The sequence below is a fragment of the Notolepis coatsorum genome (assembly GCF_963971535.1).
Source record: "Notolepis coatsorum genome assembly, chromosome: 6".
In the NCBI taxonomy this organism is placed as follows: Eukaryota; Metazoa; Chordata; class Actinopteri; order Aulopiformes; family Paralepididae; genus Notolepis; species Notolepis coatsorum.
In genome coordinates, this window is record NC_140170.1 from 59,301,663 (window position 1) to 59,311,039 (window position 9,377).

The following is a 9,377-nucleotide window of genomic DNA, read 5'->3' on the forward strand; positions in this document are numbered from 1 at the left end:
GCGGAAGTAACTCAAGAGACAACGACGGAGCAGGCAGCGAATTATGTATGATAGAAGAACCTTACTCCAGTAAATAACTCCCCTTGGTAAAGCGGAATAAGGTATGTCGAACACTCAAATGTATTATTATTATTACTGTTGTTGAAGAGGTCTATATTTATGTGTGTAACTGCCAAACATTTATAAACATGTAAAGTGGTGCGCTCACTGAGTAGCCTCTAATCAAAGGCACCTGCTGCCGGACAAGTAACGTTATTATTTATCATTGTTTTTCCCTGAGTGCCTTTGCTATGGAAGACGAGTTCACCCTTAATATCTTTAAATGCAATTAGGCCTGTCACGATAACACATTTTGCTGGGCGATTAATTGTCCCAGAAATTATTGCGATAAGTGATATTATTGCGGTTTTGAGAGAAATCATTTTTTTGAGAAATGTATTTCCCAAAAGTTTTCAATCAACTTTTTTTTTTTACTAATATAATGATAATAGCATAATAATGCAAGGAAACCGTTTCAAAGTGCAATAAACCTTTATTTAACATTGGAAGACATTTTAAATATCCTAAATTACTACCTAACCAATCAGATATGAGGTAGCGTCAGAAGCAGAGTAACCTCGTTCCCAGTTTTATCTCCGTGAGAGCAATGATAAAACGAGCAGAGCAATGTGTGTGGACAAGAGGCAGGTTGCTACGTTTACTGTAGGAAGGGGCTTTTAGACCCATGTTTTTATTTTTTGCTTCGAAAAGAGGGATGTGGGACGTAAAATGGCTGTGCAGTATACAACCAAAAGCGGGACACCTGGTCACCCTAATTGTGGCTCGTGTTTGTTTACTGTGGCTCGCGGATTATGTGATGGGCAAGCTACTTGGAAAATGTAGTAAGCTACACTACCAGTTACTCTCGATTAAAATATAGCTCAACAATAATCAAATAAACACAAATATATACTATCTCTATTGGAATGGAGACTTTTCAGCACAGGATAAACTAGGGATGGGCAAAAAAAAACAGATCGATTGATCACATGATGTACTTGAGTACTCGTGGAGGAAAACGCTGTACAAAATAAACGTCTTTTCTGGTGTTTTATACTTTGCTCTTTTATTTTGAAACCCACTGACCGGAAGTATTGTTGTTATTATCCTAGCAGAACCTATGAGCGGACAACTTGTGTCGTCCGGTTCTGTGTTTTTGAGCTAATGATAAAACAAATGTTGAGATTGTTGGTGAACAACTAACTTTAGGTTAGTTTTAACGTTAGCTACTAATGAATGAATGAATGAATGAATGAATGAATGAATGAAAACTTTATTTAACAGATTGCAGAATGGGTACAATACAGTACGGCTCAATACATACAATTGTTAAGGGGATGCAGACCTGAGAAAGACGTTTGTCTTGTTTCCATCAGGGTCCCCCATTTTCAATTCATATAGACATTTATGACATACACAACATACATGACATTTATGGCATAGGGACATATAGGTATTTAGTACTGATACATTTGTGACATAGGCGGTATTCAAATATACAGTACTGTTACCCCTAGATCCTGACAGAGTATATACATATGATGGGGAGGGGACTGTACATTAGGAGGGGGTGGGTGGGTGGGAGGGAAATATACATACGGCGGGGAGGGAATATATACATGCGGTGGGGAGGAGACTGTCTATTAGGAGGTGGTGGGGGTTTTGGGCATTTACGGTGGCCAGTTTCGAATTGCAGCCTCCCGTAGGTGCTCTTTAAGGGCGGTTTTGAATGTGGGCAGGGATTCACATTCCTTTACAGCTTTGGGTAGGGCGTTCCACATTGTTGTGGCATAATTGCGGAACGTGTTTAGTCCCTTGTTTGAGCCGAATCTGGGTTTAACATGATTTGTTGAGCTTCCTCTGGTGTAGTGGTTGTGGTATTCACTGACCTTTGGGAAGTATTTTGACATGTACATGGGCACCCCGGTCGTATAGTGTATCTTGTAGACCAGGCCCATTGCAAGTTGCTGTACTCTGTCGTCTACTCTAAGCCATCCTAGGTTGGCAAAGTGGGCAGGGGTGAGGTGGGTTCTGGGGTTCAGGTCAAGTAGTAGTCTGACCAGTTTGTTTTGTGATGTTTGTAATTTTGTTTTAAGCGCCTTTGAGGTGCTTTGGTACCATGAGGTGCACGCATAGTCATAGTACCCTTGAATGAGTGCTCCTGCCAGAGTCTTCAGGGTATTCTTGTTTACCAGAGAGGAGATCCGGTACAAGAATCTAGTTCGTTGGTTGACTTTTTTTATTACATTGGATGCCATTTTGTCACAGGAAAGATTTGCCTCTAGGATGGAACCCAGGTAGGTAATTTCGTCTTTCCTTGTGATAATATTGTCACCCACTGTAACTGAGAAACCGTCGGTCTTGCTGAGTTTGTTATTTGAACCGAAGAGAATGGACTCTGTTTTGCCCATGTGTAATGATAGTTTGTTATCAGCGAGCCATATGCAGATTTTGCCTAGTTCCGTGCTGAGGGTTTTTTCAACCTGCAATTTGTTCTTGTCAGAGACCAGCAGGGCTGAGTCGTCCGCAAACAGGAACAAGTTGCAGTCACAGGCTGACGACATGTCATTTGCATAAATTAGGAAGAGTAGCGGTCCTAGTATGCTTCCTTGTGGAACACCACAGCTCACTGTGAGGGGGGGGGGATAGAGTACCGTTTACCTCTACCATCTGTTCTCTCCCCTCCAGGTAGGATTGCATCCAGCTCACTGATAGGCTATCAAAACCAATTGCTTTTAGCTTGTCCATTAGAATGGAGTGATTGACAGTGTCGAAGGCCTTTTGTAGGTCCAGCATGACCATGCCGCAGTATTTGCCAGCGTCCACCTCTTGTTTGATGTGGTCGTTCAAATAGAGGAGGCATGTGTCAGTGGAGTGGGACGTTCTGAAGCCAGATTGGAATTCGTAGATTAGGTTTTTTTCCGCCAGGTACTTTTCGACCTGTTCGTAGACTATTTTCTCCTTGACTTTCGAGATGGAGGTAAGAATAGAAACAGGGCGGTAGTTGCCTGGGTCTAATTTGCTGCCCTTTTTGTGTAGAGGGGTCACTCTCGCAATTTTGAAGTCCTTGGGGACGTGCCCCTGTCTTATAGAGAGGTTTATTATGTGTGTGATGACTGGGGTGATGGCGGCTGCTGCGTCTCTGAGGAATTTGGAGGGGATGTTGTCATGGCCAGTGGCCTTGTTAGGTTGGAGGGCGCTCAATTTTTTGAGTACCTCATCGGTTGTTACCATTTCAAGTTTGAAGTCGTCTTTGTGGACCCCTAGGTTTTTGTAGTATGCTACTATGTGTTCTACCCCATAATGCCCTGAGTGGGAGGGTAGTTTGTTTACCAGTGTTGTGGCTATGTTTGTGAAGAAGATGTTTAAGTAATTGGCTACATCCAGCTTGTCTGTGATGAGCGTGTTGTCCGTCTTTATGTTTATGTTTGAGAATCTGGTTTTAAGTTTTTTACTGCAGCCTAGTTGATTATTGAGTAATTTCCAAAGTTCGCGGGGTTTGTTTTTGTTTTCCTCCGTTTTGTCGTTGATGAAATTTCTTTTTGCGGTTCTGATCATGATGTTTACGTCATTTCTTAGTCTGTTTCTTTGGATTTTTAGTTCAACCACGTGGGCTTGGAGTTCACTGTTTGAGCTTTTGGAAAGCTTTGTCTGACTTTTATGAAGTTCAGAGCATTTTTTGTCTCTGGTTTTCATAGCGGCCAGTATTTCAGTGTGCATCCATGCCTCAGCGCGATTTTTAACCCTGGTGGTTCTTATCGGTGCCATGTTGTTGAGTATTGCTGTGAATTTGGTTTTGAATCCAAGCCATGTTTCTTCAACCTGTGTACCACTGAGCTCATCTGACCAGTCCAAGCTCCCCAGTTCTAGGTTAAAGGCCTCTCTAGAGTAAGTTTTGAGGTCTCTAGATGTGACTGTTTTGTGACAGCCGGCCTTCTGTTTTAGCTTTTTGCGGGTACAGAAAATCATATAATGATCACTTAACCCGCATGCTATCACCCCTTTACTGGAGATCATGGATTGTCAGAGGTCAAAATGAGGTCAATGGTGGTTTGTGTTGAATCGCATACCCTTGTGGGTTGTGTGATTAGCTGGCTGAAACCGTGCAGGTCAGAAAATCTACTGAAGGCCTTGAAGACGGGTGCTGATTTACGCAGCATATCCGTGTTCCAGTCCCCAATAAGAATTTTTTCTACCCCCTCCACCCCAGCTAAACACCCATCAAGTGTGTCATAAAACCCACTCTGTTCTGGTGGTCTATAGATTGTGCCTACTAGTACTGGTTTCGCCCTGTCTAATAAGATTTCAATCCAAACAGTTTCAATTTCATCATGGTTAAGGTCAGTACGGTTGATGTATTTGGTATCCTTGTGTATATACACACAGACGCCACCTCCATACTGGTTCCTATCCCTCCTGACTATTGAGTAGTTTTCAATTTCAATCTCTGGATCCTGTACAGATGAGTCTAATTTTGTTTCTGTGAAACACAATATGTTAGCCTTACCGTTTAAAAACAACTGTTTGATTTCAGCCAGTTTCGGTCTCAGGCTATTTGTATTTAGATGAAATATGTGAAGTCCATTTTTGCTTGTAATAAGATTGACGTCGTCACAGTTGAGGTAACTCTGTTCAATTGTGTCCTGTCCTGTGGTGGGGGGAGGGGGGGCGTTGTTGCTGTTTGTGCCGTGGGTGGGGAGGGGGGGAGGGGGTGATGCTTTGTCCTTTGCTGGAGTCTGTATTCCTTTGTGTGAAAGCCCGCGATGTGGGGGGGGGGGCTGGTTGATTACAGATATGTCTGATTGTACTCCATTGTGGGGGAGGGGGGGTGCCTTTTGTCCTGGCCTCGGCCCGGGTAGACTAGCTGGCATGGCGGCCTTGGCGGGGCCAGCCAAGCTAACCGTCGGGTCCTTGGTGACCTTGATGTTCCGCGCCGCTCTCCCTTTAGCCACTCGCCGAGTCCGCTGGGGCTTCTGTGAGGGTATGTCGCCGCTTGCTGGTCGGCTGGTGCAACTGCTGGCTGAAGCGTCAATTGCGTGGATGCTGTTGATCTCCGGCGCCGGTGTGAGGAGCGATGCCTCGCTGTTTTGTCCCCGCAACGTGCTGGGCGCCTCGGTTGTGAACCCCGGTTCCTTCCCTCTCGCTGTGGCCTCTCGTGGGTTCTTTTGCAGAGGTGGCAGAGGAGGAATGTTGCCGTTGATCATGTCGTTAGCCGCAGTATGTGTGGGTAGCCGTTGATCAGTTGTGCTGGCTGCTGCTTCTTGGGTCAGCAGATTTGACTGTAGTCTCTGGTTCCGTGTCATTACGGGACCAGGGTTCTGATGAATGTCACCCGACATGAGCAGATATAATAAAAACATTGATCTCTTATTACACTTGCCTGCCGGGGGTAATTTCTTTCGTTCCGGATTTGCAGTAAGTACTGTGTGGATGGTCGTGGCTCCGAAGGCTGGATGTTTCCTCTCCGAGCCCGTTAACAAATAGAAGTCGCAATGGGACTGCTGTTTTACGTTTTCGCTACCCTCCACTTCTGTCTGGAGTTGCTGTTTGAGTTGTGAATTCAGGTACAAATCCATAATCCACAGGAGGGAAAGTAGAAAATGCGCAAAGTACTTTTTTGTTGTTGCTCTGTTGCGTTGGTTACGGGAGCTACGTAAAATGCGACCGTCCATGTTGAAGCCGGATCTAACGTTAGATGCAGCTACTACAGGCAATCAACGATGAGGAGGAAGCGTCATAGCATCAACGCTAGATCTTTAATCTTTATTTAGCAGTCCAGTTTCTCCGGGCAGTAGCGTATAGCGTTTGTTCACGCTACATCACTACTTGGGTCTAAAAATAGCTACACTACAAAGAACGCTACTTGGTTCAAAAGGAGCGACGCTACCATCACGCTACTGAGAAATGTAGTTAAGCTATGTAGCGTTGCTACTGCCCAACATACGCATGGTGCTCACAGGAGCTCCCGTGCTGTACTCTGTAGTAACGTCAGCGGCCCGCCTCCCCACACGGAGAGGTACTGGTTCCCGCCTCATTAAAACAAACACGCAAATAGCAATTAATTGCGCCCGTCAAAATCATTGCATTCATTTTCATTATTGCGCGATAAATTGATTTATTGCTTATTGCAACAGGCCTAAATGCAATTGTTTGTTTGAACACGTTGGGTGAACAACATGTGAACAATATTGAACTGTGAACTATGTAACTAATTGTATGTTTGTGTTTGACTGTCCTATGCAGTTTTCACGGTGCAAACGGAGCAAATGATGCAACCGTCACGGTGCAAACGGAGCAAATGAGGCAACCGTCACTACCTGTACAAACACGGTGCAACGACAAACTACCAAAGAAAAGCTACAGTACTGCTAAGCTGAAATGCAAAAGAAAAGAAAGAGAAAATAAATAAAAGCATCTGTACGAAACATAACCGCATCTTTATTTCAACACCAAGCCGGGGGGCAGTTACAGTGAAAACTTACCCGACTCTGAAGAGTGAAAACTTACCCGACTCTGAAGAGTGAAAACTTACCCGACTCTGAAGAGTGAAAACTTACCCGACTCTGAAGAGGATCAACAGTGAGTAAAACCCATACTCTGAAGAGGATAAACAGTGAGTAAAACCCATACTCTGAAGAGGATAAATGTATTATGAAACCTCATTCTGAAGTGGATAGATGTGAAGTAGACCTTACTCTGAAGAGGATATATGTTCTGAAGAGGATGGATGTATTATGAAGACTTTATTCTGAAGTGGATAAATGTAAAATGAAGACCATACTCCGAAGAAAATACATGTATGTTGAAGACCTCACTCTGAAGAAAATGCATGTACAATGAAGACCATACTCCGAAGAAAATACATGTATGTTGAAGACCTCGCTCTGAAGAAAATACATGTATGTTGAAGATCTTACTCCGAAGAAAATACATGTATGTTGAAGATCTTACTCCGAAGAGAATACATGTATGTTGAGGACCCTACACTAAAGAAAATACATGTATGAAGAGAAGGAAGAATGAACCTACTGAGTTAACCCTATGCTGTCTGGTATCCATCCCAGCAAAACCACGGACGTGTGGCAACTCCTGTATATCTAATTAACCCTATGCTGTCTGGTATCCATCCCAGCAAAACCACGGACGTGTGGCAACTCCTGTATATCTAATTAACCCTATGCTGTCTGGTATCCATCCCAGCAAAACCACGGACGTGTGGCAACTCCTGTATATCTAATTAACCCTATGCTGTCTGGTATCCATCCCAGCAAAACCACGGACGTGTGGCAACTCCTGTATATCTAATTAACCCTATGCTGTCTGGTATCCATCCCAGCAAAACCACGGACGTGTGGCAACTCCTGTATATCTAATTAACCCTATGCTGTCTGGTATCCATCCCAGCAAAACCACGGACGTGTGGCAACTCCTGTATATCTAATTAACCCTATGCTGTCTGGTATCCATCCCAGCAATACCACGGACGTGTGGCAACTTCTGTATATCTAATTACCCTTATGCTGTCTGGTATCCATCCCAGCAATACCACGGACGTGTGGCAACTCCTGTATATTTAATGAATATTATGCTGTCTGATATCCATCCCAGCAAGTGGAACTCTTAAATACCATCTATTTATTTGATATTTTGAGTGTGTGTGATCAAGCACAATGTCGGCCCAAGAAGACGATGCTGGCAACCTCTTGGAGTTGGAACAGAACAGAACAGGTGCTCGCCAAAGAACTCTAACCAAGAAAGGAAAAGAAAATCGTGAAGTGGAGGATAAGAGGAATGAGAAAGCTTTTAACAAAGCTTATCAGAAGTGGAAGAAGATAGCCAAGGAAGCAAGAGGGAAGCTAAGAACCTTCTGTCCAGCAGAAGAACTTGAAAGACTAAAACAAGACATTCAAGCAAGTTGTGACTTAGTAAGAAGTTTATATGAGTCCATTTTACGTAACCATGCCACGACTCCTGAGATCGCAAATAAAATGGACGCCTGTATTCAGCTGGCGACAGACACCCAAGAGCTTGTGTGTAAGCAGCTGGAAACAAAAGAAGAAGATTTTAATGAAAGACTTGAGAAGGAGAGGGTGAGAATAGCTCTGAACAAAGAGGAGTACAGATCTGTATATGGTCACACAAATACTGAAACAATTCACTCTCAACGTTCCAAGGCATCAAACAGGCGGAGGGAAGCTGAACTTGCGGCTAAAGTAGAAGAGGTAAAGGCCATTCAAGTGATCCAGGCTCAGCAAACCAGTCTCCTCCAACTAGAGGGGGAAGAGGCAGCCATGCTGATGGAAATGGAGAAGATGAAGGTGCAGAGTCGACGTAAGCTGGAGGAGGAGAGGATGAAGTTACAGCAGCTACAAGCAGAGAAGGAAGTCCAGGTAGCAGCAGCCCGAGTGAGGGCATACAGTTCGGGAAGTGATCTAGACAGCGAAGAAGAAGAAGTCACTGACCATGAAATAAATACTGCTCACCAAAATCCTGAATATAGTGCTCCGCTACATCCTACAGCATTCCAACGTCAAGCATCTCCCAGCGCGACGGCAAACCAAGAGGCCTTCAGTCTAGCCGAAGCAATCACAAGTGCATTAAGCATGAATCGCCTACCTACACCAGAACCAACAATATTCAACGGTGACCCTATGAAATTTGTTGATTGGAAAATGACCTTCATGACCCTGATACACCGAAAGCCTCTCCCAACAAGTGATAAGATGTTTTATCTGAAAATGTACCTTACTGGAGAAGCTCGTAAGTCTGTTGAAGGATTCTTTTACAGAGACTCCGAAGAAGCATATAAAGGTGCCTGGAGAGTGTTGGAAGAGAGGTATGGAAACCCCTTCATTATACAAAGGGCGTTCAGAGACAAGCTAATGAGATGGCCTAAGATAAACACAAACGATCCTCTGGCGCTCCGAGAGTTTGCAGACTTCCTACAGGGATGCACAGAGGCAATTCCACATGTCCGAGGGCTGGACATCTTGAACGACTGTGAAGAGAACCACAAACTGCTCAAGAAACTACCTGAGTGGATTGTGTGAAGATGGAGCAGGATCATCGTAGAAGAGCTAGATAAATCTGGAAGCTATCCAAGTCTTGCACACTTTTCAAAGTTTCTGAACAAAGAGGCACAAATAGCTTGTAACCCCATTGCTACCCCACTACTGTTGAACTCCAGAGCCTCAGACGAGAGGTTTTCCAAGAGAGCCAGAGCGTTGAATACAAGCACTCACATAAAGAGCAACATCGTGGAGACACAGTATTCACCCTATAGAGCCAGACCACCTTGCCCAATCTGCAAGAATGAGAATCATGGCATTGCTACATGC